General features: G+C 47.6%; 1 protein-coding gene across 3 annotated transcripts in view; it reads right to left on the reverse strand.

Annotated features, from left to right (window-relative positions):
* LZTS2 (leucine zipper tumor suppressor 2) overlaps nt 1-18932 on the reverse strand; it is a 316325-nt gene that overhangs the window by 170290 nt on the left and 127103 nt on the right. For all 3 annotated transcript variants that reach the window (XM_029610253.1, XM_029610249.1, XM_029610251.1), the window contains exon 2: nt 11547-11619. The gene's annotated coding sequence lies outside the window, so the exon portion shown is untranslated. The remainder of the gene's footprint in view (nt 1-11546; nt 11620-18932) is intronic.

Consider the following 18932-nt stretch of genomic DNA (forward strand, 5'->3'; position numbering starts at 1 on the left):
TGATGGCAAAGAAACGTGGAGCTGCAAGGTTGGCAACTCACTCTCTTTTTTTTTTTTTTTCCAAACTGGTAGAATCAGCACTGCAGGTGTAGAAATTCAAAAGGAAAATAGTGACCTTTGGTAAACAAATAGGTGGGGGATCCTCGGGGTCATGGAGAATAACTAGGGGCGGATGCTGAATCTGCTCCGACTCTTTGATGGGACTGGGGTGCATGTCCAAGCAATTGGTATTGTGGAAGCACCTAAACCTCTACTTGTGCAGCTGTTCTCATAAAACAGCAAAGAACATTTGATTATAATTCAGTGTTCTTTAAAAAAAAAAAAAAAAAGATTGGATTTCAACCTTAATGCTTTAGAAAACCTTGCCGTGATGCTGAATAGGCCAATTTCAGTAGAGTATGCAGGTGTCTTCCCTGGAGCATGCAGAAAACATACTGGTGCTTAAAGTACTGCCATTAGCTAGATTCTTCAAGTTCTTTGCTTGTTTCTTGATTGTATTGCTTTTTCTTAGGGTCTTTTTCCTAGCCCTCCTAGCTCTATGATTTTGATATATTGTTTTATATATGTTATACTTGTTTTGGATTAAGTTGTAGGGTTTTTTTGTTTTCTTTTTAGCACTTTTCAACTATAGTGTCAAAAAATGCTAGTACAGCAGTTCAAGTTGTCTGCCACTAGCTGATAAACTGCATGCCAGTGGGTCAATCAGGATGCTATCTGGGAGAGGGGGCAGGAAGGCCCAGCAGTGGTCTACAATCTACCCTGTAAAGAATGATCTTGGTCTGATAAGAGAAAAATCATTTTTAATAGGGAAAAAGCTGAAAAGCGCTCAAATTCCAGGTTATTTCTACAATCATAATCCACATTTAAACAAATAGGAAAACTGGCTCTTACCTGCTAATTTTTGTTCCTGTAATTCCACAGATCAGTCCAGACAAGTGGGTTTTCCATCCCTATCAGCAGATGGAGACAGAGAACAAAACTTTGAGGCCCTGCTACATAAACAAGAGAGCCACCTGCAGTCCCTCAGTATTGACCTGTACCCAAGCCAAAGATTAGAACCTAAAACCCTCTCCAGGGTGAACAGGTAAAGCAGGGCTAGAACCCCCTGCACTGGAGCCACTGTTACCACCAGCAACCAAAAACATATGTACAAACTGCAAAAAATTATCTGGAATATGTTACATCAACTATCATGAAATGAAGTCTTTTGGCAGCGAGAGGGAGGGTCTCTGGACTGACCTGTAGTATTGCAGGAACAAAAATTAGCAGATGACAACCAATTTTCCTTTTCTGTTCATACCCAGATCAATCCAGACAAGTGGGATACACCCAAGCATCCCTAAACTGGGCAGGAACTCAAAAGACCTGCACACAATACACTCGCACCAAAGGACGCATCCTCCTGCGTCCACATATCCAAACGGTAATGCCAGGTGAAAGTATGAAGTGAGGACCAAACCACCACTCTACAAATCTCCTGAGGAGAAAGCAACTGACACTCTGCCCAAGAGGCCGCCTGCGTTCTTGTAGAATGCGCTTTCAGCCCCACTGGAATCCTGCGACCCTTACAAATATAAACAGAGCAAATGGCCTTCTTCAGCCAATCGTAGCTTTTGAGGCCTTATCACCTTTCTTCACGCCCCTGAACAACACAAAAAGGTGATACGACTGCCGAAAATAATTAGTGACCTCCAAATACTGCAACAAAGTCCGTCGCACATCCAAAAGATGCACCTCTCTCGCCTGAGGAGAATCCTTAGACCATTCCGGAAAGGCTGGAAGATCCACCGTCTAATTAACATGAAAGGAGGACACCACCTTAAGCAAGAAAGAGGGGACCCTTCACAACATAACCCCATCATTAGAAATACACAGAAAGGGATCTCTGCACGACAGGATCCTGCAATTCTGAAATCCATCTGGCAGAACATATGGTCACCAGAAACACTGTCTTAAGCATCAGGTCCTTCAACATCACCCTTCTCAAAGGCTCAAAAGGCGTACCACAAAGCACTTGCAGAACAAGACTGAGACTCCAATCTGGACACAACTTCCGAACCGGAGGCCGCAAATGCTTGACCCCCTTCAGGAATCGAACCACATCAGGATGAGATGCCACAGACCTCCCCCACAACTTACCCCTAAGGGAACCCAAAAGCGGATACCTGAACATGGAGGGAGTTATAGGCCAAACCCTTAGACAATCCCTCCTGCAAAAAGGCTAAAATCTGAGGAACATCCACAGATCGGGGATCTAATCGCCGCTGACGGTACCATGACTCAAAAACCCTCTAGACCCTGTCATACGCCAAAGACATAGGGGGTCTCCAAGCCTGGAGGAGGGTAAAAATAACCTGTTCCGAATAGCCCTTCAGACACAACTGCCACCTCTCAAAAGCCAAGCTGCGAGACAAAAGTGATCCTCCTGATCCGAAAATATGGGCCTATAACAGAGCAAGCGTGGCAGATGAGCCAACCTGAGGGGGTCCTCTACCGCGAGATGTATGAGATCCGCGAACCACGGGTGCCGCCAGCACCACCAATCCCGGATGTGACTCTATGCACCGCAGAACTCGCCCAATTAGTGGCCATGGGGGAAACATGTACAGAAGTATCCCCGTTGGCCAAGAGCACACTAGAGCATCCAGCCCCACCGTGCCGACCTCTCTTCTGCGACTGAAAAACCTCACCATTTTTGTGTTGGCCCGTGTTGCCATAAGATCCAACTGGGGGACGCTCCACCTGGTACAGATGTGATCCCAAGCTTCCGGGGACAACTCCCACTCCCTGGATCCAACTGATACCTGCTGAGGAAATCCACTTGCACATTGTGCGCACCCACGACATGAGATGCCGCTATTCCCTCGAGATGGAGCTCTGCCCAAACAAACAACTGCCAAGCTTCCAGAGCCACCACATAACTCTTTGTCCCTCCTTCTTGGTTGATGTATGCCACTGTCGTGGCATTGTCCGAAAATTTGCAAACCATCCTGCCTCTGATCCAGAAAAGGAAGACCTCCAGCATCCGTCAGACCGCCCTTGTTTCCAGGCAATTTATGGACCAGGACCTCTCCTCCACTGAACAAAGCCCTTGGACCATCCACCCCAGGCACATTGCTCTGCAATCCTTAAGGCTGATGTCCATGGTCATCACCACCCAGTCTGGGGTTTCCAGATCTATTCCCTTTTCCAGGTTGTGATGCGACAGCCACCACGATAGACTGGACTTGGAGTCTCTTAGAAGTAGCAAAGGCAGAAGATACTCCGACGACAAGGGATTCCACCTGGCAAGAATGCGCTCTGTAGTGGTCTCATGTACGCGAAGGCCCATGGAACCAAATCCAACGTGGAAGCCATGGACTCCAGGACCTGCAAATAATCCCAGGTCATTGGCACCAACAGCTGCAACAGATGCATCATCTGCGCCTGCAACTTTGTCAACCTGTCCGGGGACAGAAACACCCTGCCCTTCTGGGTGTCGAAAAGTGCCCCCAGATACTCCAACTGGGTCAGAACGAGGTGACTCTTTGCCACATTTATCACCCAACCCAGTGACTGCAAGGTGTCCATGACTCGCTGGAGCGACCTCACAAACTCCTCTTCCATCTTTGCACGAATGAGCCAATCGTCCACATACGGATGTACCAAAATCCTTTCTCGTCGAAGGGCTGCAGCCACTACGACTATCACCTTCATGAAGGTTTGTGGCGCTGTGACCAGGCCAAAGGGAAGAGCTCAAAACTGGAAGTGCTGCCCCAACACCATGAATCGAAGAAACATCTGATGGTCCTTTCGAATGGGAATATGGAGATACGCCTCCATCAGGTCCAATGACGCCAAGAACTCTCCTCTTCAGACTACCACAATCACAGTTCACAATGTCTCCATTCAAAAATGCGTAACCCTCAGGGCTCTGTTCACTTTCTATAAGTCGAAAATGATCCGACAGGTTCCTACCTTCTTGGGCACCACAAAATAAATGGAGTACCTTCCCCGTCCCTGCTCCTGCCACAGGACGGGGACTATTGCGTTTAAATTTAACAGCCTCTGCAGAGTCCCCCACACCGCCTCTCATTTGCTTCAAGAAGCAACGTAGGACTCCAGAAAGGCCTCCCTGACAAGGCACGAAAATTCTAGAGCATAGCCTCTCTCACTACCTCTAGAACCCAACGATCTGAGGTAATCTTGGCCCACTCCTTGTAAAAACAGGACAATCTGTCTCCTACCATTTCTATGGAGGAATGGGCGATGCTGTCTTCATTGCAATGACTTTCCAACACCGCCCCCTTGGCCAGCAACATCCCTGGAAGATCTGCTAGTGCCTTGAAAGGACTGCTGTCGTCCCACCGACTGCTTTGCTCCCGCACCAGAAGAAGGCTTGCCTGACTGGAACTTACACAACTCCCAAAACTGGGACAGAGATGGAAAAACCTTCTTGCTGGTTTTCCTATCCTCAGACAACCTGCTCCCTTTGGACTGCCTCAAAGTCTTCATCAGTGGATCCAAATCCACCACAAAAAGGAGTTTTCACTTAAAGGGAAGATTACACAACTATGCCTTGGACCACATGTCAGCCGACCAATTTCATAGCCACAAAAGCCTGCAAGCCACTAATGCCGAGACCATGCTCCTGGCCGAAGTGCATACCAAGTCATAAAGCGCATCCACGACATAAGCCACTCCAGCCTCCAAGTGCGCTGACTGCAGAGTATAGCATCCCCTGATGAGGCTTGCTCTTGTGCCTTCTGCACCCAGCACAAACAAGCCCTCTGCATCATGCTGCCACAAATCGTGGCTCGGAGACTCAAAACGGAAATTTTGAACATCCGCTTCAATTGAATCTCCAACTTACGGTCCTGAACATCCTTCGGAGCGGCAGCCCCCGCTACTGGGATGGTAGTCTTCTTGGTCACTGCTGACACCGCCGCATCCACCTTTGGCACCCTCAGGAGCTCCAAGGTCTCCCCCATCAGGGAGTAAAGATTTGCCATGGCCCTGCCAACCTTTAGACCCGCTTCCGGAAAATCCCACTCCCGGTTCACTAACTTGCGAATCTTCTTAGGCAAGGGAAAGGCACTAGGCGGGCCCCGCAATCCATCCAGGAGCGGATTCATGCCCTCATTATCCAACTCCTCCTGAGTCACCTTAACCATCAATTCCTGCAACACCTGAGGAATAAGGGGACACAATTCGTCCTTCTTAAACAAGCAGACCACCCTAGGGTCATCTCCATCTAACACTGGAAGCTCGTCTGTATCCGGATCATCCTTATTCGCATAGGGTCTGCGTTTGGGCTGCATCCGCATCCATATCCGAATCGTCCCCCTGCAAATCCAAAGGGTCCTCAGGCTTATCATCAGGATCTTCCACCTCCCTGGGATCAGCCTCCAAACCTGCGCAATCCAGACGTCGCAGCAGGTCCCCAGACCCTCCAGAAGAGACCACCTTAAGAACATAAGAATATGCCATACTGAGTCCATCAAGCCCAAGCCTTAGGACTTTTGGAAACACGACTGGGAGGCTTCCCCTTCAGACGCTTAAACCCCATCCCCTTCCTCGCCAGGAAGGCCTTATGGAAGAGCAGAACAAACTCCAGCGAGAACTCTTTGGGATCCTCAGCCCCCTTCTCAAGAAGGCTGCCATCCAAATCCCCTCACCCATCCTGTCCCTCCTGCACCACCGGCGACAGAGGGGGAGGGGAATCCCTGGGGTCTCTGGCTGCCACCGGCCCCTGTCCGCAATCCCCCACGGACATGTCTGTCCCCCGGGGCCCCACCGGGACAGTAGCTATGGCCCCTGGAGGGCCCTCTTTTCCAAGAGGCCCCCCACCCCCCTGTCAAGATCCCTTCATCTCCCACTATGCAGCCAGAGCACAGGGACCTACTGCTGAGCTGAGCAGACCAGACATCTCAGGCCCTGCAGGCCACAACACATGACTTTGGCGCCATAACCATCTCAGCACGCTCAAAAGCTCCAAACAGTCCGCACATGAGGCTGAAGGCACCATGCCACTCGCACACACGAGCACGTTCGTCGCTGAAAAAGATCGACTCAGGCAGTGTGCAGGAAAAAGCGTGAGGCCGTCAGTTCGGCGGTCAACGAAGCTCCATGGCGTCACCGGCCCAAACAGTGCACACGACAAGGTTAAGCCACACCTGCGACTCCCTACCAGGTGCCCCGGTGCAATCAACTGCTCGGCCACGATCTCCTTCAAACCCCCCGGGAAAAAGGGACAAGGGAATATGCCCTCAGACTTCCCCTCCTGGCAAACGCCGACAGCTCCCGTTGTCCCAGGTGTACTCACTGCCTAGGTACTTCCCTGACAGGACAGTGAACACTCAGGAGGAGACTTCAGAAGCTCTGAGGGTGCCACAGTCCCCTGACTATCAGGGCCCTCTGGCCAGTCAAGGACAAACACCAGCCAGGGGTTTCCAACTCCCCGGTCACCCTGCTCTACCTGAGGGATGGTCCACAAAGGAGCCTAGCACCTCAGGGAGCCTCCGGAACTTCTTCTAAAAATTTCTCTCTCTCTCACTTTAATTTTTTTGTCAGACTGCAGGTTTGCACCTTTACCGTCTGCTGGAGACAGAGAAATACTGAGGGACTGCAGGTGGCACTCTCGGTTATGTAGCAGTGCCTCAAAGTTTTGTTCTCAGCCTCCATCTGCTGGTAGGGATACATAAACCCACTTGTCTGGACTGGTCTGGGTATGAACAGGTCTATTCTTCAGATGTTCATATCATCATGCTTTGCACCTCAATTCCTGAGAACCATAACGGGGCAAGTGGCCAAAAGGAGCAGCATTCCAAACCTTTGCACGTTAATCTTTCCTCGGGAGCAAACCACAGATGAGAATGAACTAAGGGAATCTTAACATTTTTGTCTAACTGAAAACTCAATGATCTAAAAAAAATAATGGCTGCTGGTATCAAGAATTAAATACTTTGCTCATGTAATAGCTGACTCCTTCCCCCGGAATCCAGAAGTATTCAAAGAGATGAATCCCTCGGCCCTCCCCAACCCAGAAATTCATAAAATAATTTGGTATGTTACATAATGTGGACAATTTTCAAAAAGCCCACATAGTGGTAAAGTGTACACGCTGACTTTACCAAGTATTTTCCAAAGTTAACTTGCAGGTATAAAAATTTGCACTGAAAATACTCGGGCACTTGGCTGAGGGCAGGCACACATTTCACTCGCATAAAGTTACACCTGCTCTTTGCAGAGAGTAACTTACATTTATATATTTTAAAATCAATGCACATACATGCTGACTCCGCCCCTGACTGAGTCATCGAAAAGTACAATAGTAGCTGGGTCACACGCGTACTCAGACATACACTCAGCCCTGGGCTATTTTAGTACAGCCATTTAATTACATTAAACCAGATTTTATGTACGTAAATGACTTTGAAAATTACCCCCCCATTAAGGATGGACACTGTTATAGTGAGGAAGCAGACTCGTTTCTTCTAGAATGGTTCCAGTTTAGCAAAGGCATAATTCCTCCAGAATTAACTGGGAACCAGGAAAAATTAGCAGCAAGCTCTCACTCTCTCATACCCTCCTTACCTCATGTCCTGCTTACCCATCAATCTATTTCAAAATCACCAAATCGATGGTAAAGAGGACATCGAGGCCTCGCTGATCATCCACTCACTTATTTCCACTGACAATGTAAAACTGCCCTGCACAGGAAGCACTTCTGCTGCCAAGGAGTACTTCAACTTACCAGTCTCAAAAAGTTCACCAAACTAAACGTCGAATGGTACATGCCACAAAAAAAAAAAAAAAAATAGTGCCATGCCTCTTCAAACAGAGAAAATATAATTACTTGAACATTTCTGGGTTTGATGCGTGCTAGACTCAGCATCCCTACCAGTTGAGGGGGAGGGGTCGTGAGAGGGGAGTACCTGAAACAGCCTTGAATCATGGGAGAAAAAATTATTTCTAAAATGACTTCTCCCACTGAGTGTTTACAGCACTATATTATAGCACTATACACCTTCAGAACTTTTCAATTAGTCTGCCTTTTTTTCAGTCCCACTGTACAAAGTATTGTATACCTGCTGGTTTGAAAGAGAAAATTTGATTTTATCAGCCTGCTGCATGACTTTCCAGAAGAAGTGTGGTAGCTGTAACCTTGGCAAACAGGGGTAAACACTGCAGTTTGCAAACACAGATGGCGGCGCACTGCCTTCTGCTTGTTATTGCCATGCAACTACACTCTGGCAGGACGCAGGTGCATCCTGTGCTCATCAGCATTTATGCTGGGCTCCCAAAATTTCCCAGCAGTGCTTAGGCCATCTCTGCCGTGCAAGTGGTGCAATTCTCTCTTGGCTTCCATAACCGATAAGCTCGCTGGGAGGAACCCTAGCATACAAGAGGGAACGGAAGGGTGATGGGGGTAAAGGAAACAACTAAACAAAATAAGGAAGATATGATCTCGCATCCTCGTCACAGGTAGTACAGTAGATGGAGAATACGCCTTAAAACATTTAGAACAGAACTGCATTTGCAGAAACAGAGAATCGTGACGGCAGAGAAAGACCGTAAAGTCTACCCAGTCTGCCCATCCACCCAAGTAATTTAGCTTTACAATTCTCATCAGCTCCCTCAGAGATCCCCTGCGTTTATCCCACGCTTTCTTGAATTCAGAAACCGTCTTTTTTTTTTGTCTTCACCACCTCCACTGGGAGGCTGTTCCATGCATCTCTGTAAAAAAAAAAAAAAAAATATATATATATATATATATATATATATATATATATATATATATATATTTCCTAAGGTTCCTCCTGAGTCTACCCACTTTCAACCTCATCTCATTACCCCCTTGTTCTAGAGCCTCCTTCCCATTTAAAAAAAAGCTCACCTCCTGTGCATGGAAACGTTTGAGCTATTTGAATGTCTCTATCATGTTTCCCCTACCTTGTCTTTCCTCTAGGGTGTACGTTTAGATCTTTGAGCCTATCCCCATATGCTTTAGAATGAAAACTATTGACCATTTTAGTAGCCACCCTCTATGCTCCAGAATTCTACACAGTATTCCAAATGTGGTCTCAGCAGGGACCTCTACAGGGGCAATACCAACTCCCTTTTCCTGCTGACCATCCATCTCCTTATGCAGCCAAGCATCTTTCTGGCTTTTGCTGTCATTTCATCTACCTATTTGGGCACCTTAAGATCATCAGATACAAACACCCCCCAGATCCCGCTCTTCTTTCATGCTTAGAAGAATTTCACCTCCAACACTGTATCTCTCCCTTAGATTTTTGCATCCTAAAAGCGTAACTCTGCATTTTTTTTTTAGCATTAAATCTTAGCTGCCACATCCTAGATCATTCCTTGAACTTCACTAAATCCCTCCTCATATTTTCCATACCTTCCTGGCCATCTACCCTGTTGCAGATTTTGGTATCATCAGCAAAACGACAAACCTTTCCCAGCAATCCTTCTGCTATTTTGCTCACGAAAATGTTGAAAAGAATCGGTCCAAGGACTAATCCCTGAGATACACTGCTAGTAACCTCCCCCCCCCGCTACCCTTTGTCGCCTCCCACTCAACCCATTTTTAACCCAGTCACTCACTCTAGGGGCCATACCAAGAGTGCTCAATTTATTTATAAAAGTCGCCTATGCAGAATCGTGCCAAAGGCCTTGCTGAAATCCAAGTACACTACGTCTAGTACTCGCCCTTGATCCAACACTTTGGTCACCCAGTCAAAGAAATTGATCAGATTTCTCCGACAAGACCTGCCTCTGGTTAAAACATGCTGCCTCGGAGCTTGCAATCCATTCGATTCCAGCAGCTGCACAATCCTCTGTTTTAGCAGTGCTTTCGTTAATTTGCTCACCACAGAGTTCAGACTAACAGGCCTGTCGTTCCCAGGCCCCTCCTTACTTCCACGTTTGTGAATAGGAACCACATCTGCCCGTCCCCAGTCCTCCGGGACTACTTGCAGCTCTAAAGAAGCATTGAAAAGGTTCAGCCAGCGGAGCTGCCGGAACCTCTCTAAGTTTCCCTTAGTACCCTCAGATATAACCCATCCAGACCCATCGCCTCGTCTACTTCACGTTCAGTTAACCTCTCACGAACACACTTTTCTGAAAAGTGATTGAGATTTACCTCAATTCCAATCATACTTCTGTTTGTTTTATACGATCCTGCTTCTATCCCTTCCACAGTGAATACCTAACAGAAATGCTTGTTAAGAAATGTCACTTTTTCCTCATTATCTTCTACATATTCCTTCTTGGGGTCTCTCAATGCCACTTTTGCACTTCCTTCTTTCTAAAAAAATGTATTCCCTCTCCCCCCCCCCCACTGTTTGCTATTTTTTTTCTTCTATTAGAATTTTTGCATTCCTGACTACTTTCCCTGCTCCTCTTAGTTTTTCCAGATACTGTCGCCTGTCTTCCTCTTTCTGCGATTTCGTGTAGTTTTTGAATTCTAATCTTTTCTCCCTTACCTTTTCATTTAGTTCTTCGGAAGAGCATAGCGGCAGGACTGTTTTCAGGCAGGCTTCTCGACAAGGTGGGGCTAGGGGTTGCCACCTGACCCCGGAAGACCCTGAAAGGTTGATCCAGTTCTGATTTTGCCACATTGCATCTATGGATTCATGGTCTTGCCTTTACTAGAGAAACTGGAAATATCCGTCAGCACAGGAGGTGCCTCTTCACTTCCCCTTCATTTCACGGGGGGGGGGTGGAGGAGGGGGGAGGCTAAGTGCCTCCCCTCCCCAGCCCGAATCCAGGATTCTTCCCCTTTCCCCCTTCCTACCCATCTCTCTGGTCCCCTGGCACTCTCTTTCAGGCCACACTTCCCTCTGGCTCCCTCCAGTCCCATGGCGACCATCAGATATCAGCGACTTGCAGCCGGGGCGGCAACTGCGTGCATCATAATGCCGACAGTCCCTGCATCCACACACCACCGAAAGGCCGGCATCGCTTCGTCAGATCTACGCAAATCAAATTTATAGATAGAAGTCTGTAGATGTGATGAAGCAAAGCCAGATCTGCATTAGCCTGTCAGGGTTGATCTGGGTCAGGTAGGAACTCTAAGTGGATTAGTCAAAAAAACAGTACTCCCATCATAATCTAAACAAAAAAACCCCAATAACATACCCTATTTCTAAGAACTGTTAGAAAAAAGAAAATAAGGATTTAGGGGGTTAATATGTCCTTCAAATCCATGCTTTTATTTGCACTTTTTAGAGGTTTTATGAGTAGATAAGGGGCTAGGACAGGATTTTACCATCATCAAACCAAAGACAAGGAAAAGAGAATACAAGGTACTTGGGGGTTTACAGACTTAACTATTTCTAGGGAGCTCTGAGAATTCTTCCTGACTCCGCACCACAGGACATTCTGCTAAAACTCGCTCGCGATCAGCTCTGAATGCTTCCCATCAAAAACCATTCCTCGAAAAGTATATTATTGACACGAAACACATATGTAATTTAAAAAATAAAATACAGAGTGATGCTAGGTGCCACGGTGCCTAAAGCAATTTAGTAATTACAGCACTAGCCTGTACTTACCAAGGTCATTTCATATCAAATCCACTTGAGGAAAGTCATCTAGAAATTCTCCACAAAACAGCTCATCCTTCACCTAAAAACACAGGGGGGGGGGGGGGGGGGAGAAGTGAATAAGGAAAAAAAAAAAGGAAATTGGTCAAATAGCAGCAATCAATGGCACTTCCTCTCCCCCCTGAGCCCCACAGTAGCACATCCTGCTGTCAAGGCTACCAAGTCAGAGAAAGAGTTTCTGGTAAATAAATACCCTGGCCTGTACGCACCGCCACTACAGAACACCATAATCACCTCTGGCACTTTTCATCAACTCCAAGGTACCACCTTCCCAGAGATGCCATCACTTCACCATCTGCTCATTATTCTGCAAGTACAACCATTCCTGGATGCACCACCATGGGAAAGGGAGGAGGGGGAATAGTTTGATATTTTTTTTGTGTGGGAGAGGCGTTAGGTAGGGCTGCATTAAGGCAGAGTGCACCTATAGACAATGGGGAGAGGGGAGGAGGAGGAGGAGGAGGAGGGTATAATCCCTCCTGCCCAAATCCTCATCTCAGAGCCCCCCCCCCCCCGAAGTCGTGACGCTGGCTCCGGGTGCAGAAGCAAAAGAACGCGAGGGAAAAATCAGCGCGGGGCCTTCCGCAGCCAGACAGACCGACCCTGTGGTGCTCCACCCTCTCTTCCCTCACGGGCCTCCCTGTTACTAGGGGAAGCCATGCGAGGGACAGGGCGCCTCAGGGTCCGTCAGTACAAAAAGGGCTGAGGAAGGCCCCGCGCTGATATTTTTCCCTCGCATTCTGACGCTGCTGCCACTGGAAGCAGCGCTGCAAGAGAAAAGAAGGGTGGCAGGCAGGTACTGATGAAAATTTGGCACCAGAAGTGCACTGCTTGTGCCTAAATCCAGGCCAGAGGTTATGAGTCCGGGGGGGGGGGGGGGGGGGTCGTTCTATGGTCATTATTTAATGTACAATATTTGTGTTTGTAACTCATCTTGCCAATTGAAAGGAGAGCAAGTCAAATGATTAAATACAGTAGAAAGGACGATGCTTTGGTTTATCAGAAACTCCTGACCCATGACACAGCCTTTCCCTTGCAGACTATAGCACAGGGACCTCATGGTTACAATCATTCTGGGAACAGACCGTGTGACAGCACAGTGCTGCCGAACAGTCCTTGTTTTAACGCTCTCTCTCATAAGCAGTTTTGAAATGCATTCCCTTTTGCGTTTCGAAAGCATTTGTCATACACCCTAGAGTGAGGCAGAAGCAAATTTCTGCCTCACTGTCCTTAAATGCATTGCACACTCAACTCGACAGAAAGTTAAATGAGCCTCGGGACCCCGCTCCCAAAGTAACAAACTGACTTAACAGTTGAAAAGCTCATCTTTCCCATGATCCAAGGCTCGGCAGGCACTAATAGAGCGGGTGGGGTCTCCCGCCCCGCTGTGCTTCAGGATCCCGGAATAATTCTCGCGACGTCCCACGGCCCTGCTGCTTGCTCGCTCCACACACAGGGTTAGCGGGCAACCGCAGCAGTCAGCAACAAACCTGGCATCGAGGAACACATTTCAGATTTAAAGACGGTTTTATACGTTTGTGGTCGCAGCCACCTATGGATTCTGCCAGGCTGAAATGGCGCTTTAAAACGAAGCAGCGTCAATGTTCACAACTCCGGGGGGGGGGGGGGGCAGGGAGTAGCAGCCACTGCGGAACAATGAGTGGGGGAGGGTAATTTTTTACCCCGTTTCCGCAGACTAATGGCACTTGACCCGTGGACACGGGACCACGGCAGAGGTAACTTTACCCGCCATCAAAAGAGGCGCTCCCATGAGGGGGGCTTGCGCGTCCGCGCATACACAGCTGAATTTTCCACAGCACGCGCTTTTTTTACTCGAGGAAACGTCTTCTCACATAATAGCAGGTGCAAGTGCGTGCCCTGTGTTTCCCCCCGAGGCAAGTTTCAGCCTGACAATCAAGGCCAAAGTAGAAAAAATAAATAAAAAACTACCCCTGCTATTTGCACCCCAATGCGAGCAATTAGAAAAGTACTAACTTTAACGGTCAGACTCTGAGTACTTGCACACCGGGCTCCGGAGGGAGCTGCGGCCTGCGGCCCTCTCCCCTAAGCATAATCACCTGCAAAAAAAAAAAAACATGGGGGGAAGAGAGGTGAAATAAAACCCTGACTTAGTTACAGCTGAAAAGCCGGAGGTGCTGCGGCCCCTGATGGAGCTAATTCCAACTGAGCTGGGCGCCCAGAAGAAATTATTGAGTCGCCATCAGGAATTGCAGGAAGAGACGCTGCGGTATTCTGATATAAAATGGAAAAGAATGGCATCGAGATATCCCGGCCCTTTCCTAAAGCCGCAAACCTCGCCACGGTTTACGCGTCAGCAGTATAGGAGCTGGGTTTCCCCCCCCCCCCCCCCCATATGTCTTCATCTCACAGGCCTGTGGGAATCTGTTCAGTGCCCCACCATCCCCTTTTCCAGTTAATCCTTAAGATTTGAGTTTTTTACGTTGTAGTTTGTTTTTCTGTTAGGGCACATTTTGGGTGTCCCTCTCCCTTCTTTCCCCTCACCCCTCGCTCAGGAACAAAGCGGAGGGGGGTGAGGGCCGCCCCCCCCGGTCCCAACAGAGATCCCCCCTCCCCGATTATTTGGTCGGTAACCCCCCTCTCCCTCCCCCGCTCCATTGGCAGAGATTGCGGGCCCCCTACCCCAAGGTTGTCAGCGCCCCCCGGCAAAGAGAGGATGGTTCTCCACGTTATGTCGGAGTCAGCACTGGGTACCACACGGTGTGCCCTCCCCCAGCGAGGGCAAGTGTGACCCGAAGGAAGGCAATTGGCGCGGCTGGTTGGCTAGCCCCCCCCCCCCCCCCCCAAAGTGGGTTTGTGATATCAGGCAGAGGTGAGTGAGTGAGGTGGGTATGGGCCACAGGATTCCTGTGGCCTCTTTGTTTCAATGCCCCCCTCCCTTCCCCCGTTTGCTCTAATATTAGTCTCTGGGGCCTTCATTAGGGGGCGCCAGAGAATTCTGGTTTTCCTCCTTAGTTTTATTTCTCACCCGTTTCTTCCCCAGCCTTGAAAATAGGCCCCACCCTCCCCACCTCAAAAGTCTCAAATATTGCAAGTCTGGCTATTTGCAAGATCAAAAGGACAGCGCGTTGAGCTTCACCTCCCCATCTGTGGCATTTTGTGGCAAGTGCAGTTGCTATTCCACATGTGAGGAGATGAGAAAGGCTTGGCGAGAGGCTGGTTCGGCGTCTGAACTTGATGGGAGTCCACGCTGGTGAAAGTGAAGGAACCGATGGGACGCCTCAGGTCTTGGCGCCAAGGCTGGCACCTTCCAATGTCTTTATTAGCAAGACTACAGAATGGCTTGGTCAAAACACTATGCTCTTTGACAGGTGACTAAATTAATCTGCAACAGGACAGGCAGCCCAGGAAGAGGGGAGGAAAGATGAGGAGGAAAAAAAACTGAATTGTATGCAGAGTAAAGGAAGGCTCCACCCCATCTTCCTTTACTCCCCAAGGGCTAGGCTGTCCAGCTATTTAAGCTTCCACTTTCGCCAGTGGCACAGTCACGGGAGGCCCGGGGCACAGTCACGGGAGGCCCGGGGCCCACCCAACCGGAAGAGGCCTGGTGGAGCGATGCCATCGTGGGATCCCATCTCGGCAACAGTAAAGAGGAAGGCCGGAGCTACAAGGCCACCGTGAGATCCTATCCCTGCGGGGACAGAAGAAGGACCTTGGTTGTGCGGTTTGTGCCTAATGAAAAGGGCCTGCCTGCCTGTGAGTGAGAACCGAAGCTTGAATGTGTGTATGTGTGGGTGAGGAGAAGGGGAGACTGGGTATGCGTTTTTGTGTTCGTAATAATGGGAGGGTGGGTGGAAGGGAAGAAGACAGTAGGAGAAGAGAGACACTGAAAAGGAATTAGAAAATAAGCAACAAGGGAAAAATGGGGGAAAAGACCAGGACCAATTGATTAGAAAAACCGAAAGACCAGACAACAAAGGTTAAAAATTTTGATATTTTAGCAGTTTGAATATGGCATTTTTGGGAATGTGCATTTTTTTTACAATTTTGTATTTTGCTCTTTCTTCAGTATTCCACTGTTCACTTGAAACCCCCTCACCCCCAAATCATCCTCCTCTCCCCTCCAACTCTCTCATCTTCCACTGTTATCTGGATTTCTATTTTGGTTTTGTCTGCATGTTTCTGTTTCTAATTTGTAGTCTCTTATTTCTTTCAGGCCGATTCAGTAAAATCTGCGGGAGAGCGGACGAACGCCTGCTCTCCCGGCGCGCGCACCGGGCCCCTTGCCGGTGCTCACGATTCAGTATTCAAATGAGGTGGTGCAGTAGAAACGGGGAAAAGGAGGCGCTAGCGTGTCCCTAGCACCTCCTTTTTGACAGGAGCGGCGGCTGTCAGTGGGTTTGACAGCAGACGCTCAATTTTGCCGGCGTCGGTTCTCAAACCCGCTGACAGCCACGGGCTCGGAAACCGGACGCCGGCAAAATTGAGCGTCCGGTTATCGGCCCGACAGCCGCGGGCCAAATTCAAAATTTTTTTTTTAACTTTTTTTTACTCTTCGGGACCTCAGACTTAATATCACCATGATATTAAGTCGGAGGGTGCACAGAAAAGCAGTTTTTACTGCTTTTCTGTGTACTTTCCCGATGCCGGAAGAAATTCGCGCCGACCTTGGGTCGGCGCTAATTTCTGAAAGTAAAATGTGCGGCTTGGCTGCACATTTTACTTTCTGTATCCTGCGCGCATACCTAATAGGGCCATCGACGCATTTGCATGTTGAAGGCGCTATTAGGTTCTGCGGGCTGGACGCACGTTTTGCTCCTCTTACTGAATAAGGGGTAAAGGAAAACGCGCGTCCAAGAGCAGGCTAACAGTGCGCTCCGTCAGAGCGCACTGTACTGTATCGGCCTGTATATTAGGTAAAGGTGGGTCTCTGTTTTGCCTGTGTATCTGTGACTGTGATTCTGCTTGCAGGTAGTTTCTCTGTAGTGGTCCAGCTTGTTCTTACTCCAGTAAGTGATGTATTAATGTTCTAGGGCCTGGTGTAGTATTTGCACTGCTGCTTTTTCATACATTTTCTCTCAGGATTCATATTTGAATCCTGAGAGTCAGTGCTGTGACTGTATAGCAAGGTTCTAGATGCCTGTTTTCTTTGCAGGAGTTTGTGTTACTTCACAAAATAGCAGTGGAGGGATATTTTTTGCTGAGGTGACCCCAGAATTTTTTTCATGTTAGTTGTAATGTGAATTGTCCTAGCTCTGATCTGCACCTGTTCTGATGATTAATGATATTTTATTGTAGTTATGAGGATTTCTGGTTCTGCAAAGAGGATTCATGAAAGAATACATTAATTTTTATTACATGATTGACTGTTTTTCTTTGCTTTTTTATATGATATACTTGTGCATTTATAAACTGCAATAAATATAAAAAATTAATACAGATTAATAAGGAGTTTTTAATTCTGGTAAGCGCTTGAAATAATTGAGGTAAAATATTTTAAAGTTTCATGCGTGATGCATAATGGCTGTTGCAAACTACTTAGAAAGCCATTGTAGGGTGCAGTATATGGCATTATTTATCAATAAGAGTCTCAGACCTGCATGCCTACTGCCACCCATGTTAACATTGTGCCCACCCATAAAAATCAATTCTAGCTACACCACTGACTTTCCCATCTGGCATTCTGCAGAAATAACAATACCTGCAGAACCGCATAGGAGCATGTGTATGTGTGTGTGTGTGTGTACGGTTGATCGTGTGTGAAGAACCGCACAGGAGCATGTTGTGAGAGAGCAAATGAGCATGGGAGAGCAAATGAGCATGGGAGAGCAAATGAGCATGGGAGAGCGTGAGTGTGTGCGCATGGGAGAGCACGTGCACCTGTGTGTGCGCGGTGGAGCATGGGAGAGCGTGAGTGTGTGAGCATGGGAGAGCGTATTAGAGCGAGAGAGAACGAGCACGTGGGTGTTAAGAGAGAAGGAAGAACATTTTTGTGCAACAAACCTGCCCACCTCCCTCCATCCCACTAATTTCATGACAATCTCAGGGCATCTGGAAATCAAACGTTCCCAAACATGGAAAGCAGGGGATTTATTAACCCTTATTAGTTTTAATTATTGGATGTTATTTGATGTATCTGCTGTTTTTGGAAAGATTTTATTGCCATTTGGAAAAGTTTTATGTACGTTTTTAAGTATTGAATGCTGTTCTATTCGTCAGCTGTTTTGAAATTAGTTTTTTTTTATTAGTATTATTTTATAATTATGTTGTCTTCTTTCTTGATTTTATTGTTTTATGTTTTTTTGAGGACTGGTGATGTTTCTGTTGTTCCCTTGTTGCTGGTTTTGGCTTTTTGCAGTTTCCAGTTCAGTTTTTGTTTGCACGTTTCTATTTACACGTTATGGTCTTTTTATTCTGAATTTAGTGAGAGTCTGTTTATGTTCTGTACATGTGACAAAGGTGAGGTATTTTCTGTGCAGGGATCTATAGTAGCCTGGCTTGCTTTGTTTTCCTAATAGGAGTGGTTATACCAGGTCCTAAGACACCAATATATTTGTAGTGCTGCTTTTTCATAGGTAGGATTGTTACTGTTTTGAGTGCTGGCAGTTAGGATTACAATATTATATTTGCAATTCAGTTTACTCATGGCTTTCCCTGGGCAAAACCCACACCCAACACGTATTATCATAGGGGTTCCAAGTGTCTTTTTTTTTTGGCAGGGCTTTCTGGTTGGCACCACAGCAGCGCATGCACTTACAATATACATGCTGTAAATATTTCTACTTCAGAAAGTCCTCTCTCATGTAAAACCTGTCATAATGCACAATTTTTAATTGTGTGTGGGAAGGGTGCAGCCGGGGAGGAGGATGTGCAAGGCTGTAAGGTTCACCTAGGGTGCTTAACACCCATACAGCGGCCCTAGGGAAGAGTGGATGGTATGACTGACGGGTTTGGCAGATGACAGAGGGAGAACAAGAGAGGATGCAGCTGTTGAGGGAAAAGATAAGGCGCCAGACAGCTGGAGATGGTAAAAGGAGCAACTCAGTGAGGGGAAGATGGAGGACTGAGAGGGGCAATAGAGGGGGGAGTTAGCAAGGTGAGGGATTGGCACAGAGACCTGGAGGAAGAGAAGGGAGATGAATTCTAGATGAGTGATAGAGAGGCAGAGATAAAGGGGAAAGATAGGCATTGGACAGAGCTGTAGAGGAGGAACTGAAGAAGACAGGAGGAGAGAGAGAAAACGGAAAATGAAAAGAAGACCCTGTAAAAGGAGTTAGGAGACCAAGAAGAGGAAAGCAGTGATTAGAAAAATAGAATGTCAAGACTGTAAGGGTAGAGAAAAGCATTTTATATTCA

This window comes from Rhinatrema bivittatum, chromosome 7, assembly GCF_901001135.1.
Source record: "Rhinatrema bivittatum chromosome 7, aRhiBiv1.1, whole genome shotgun sequence".
In the NCBI taxonomy this organism is placed as follows: Eukaryota; Metazoa; Chordata; class Amphibia; order Gymnophiona; family Rhinatrematidae; genus Rhinatrema; species Rhinatrema bivittatum.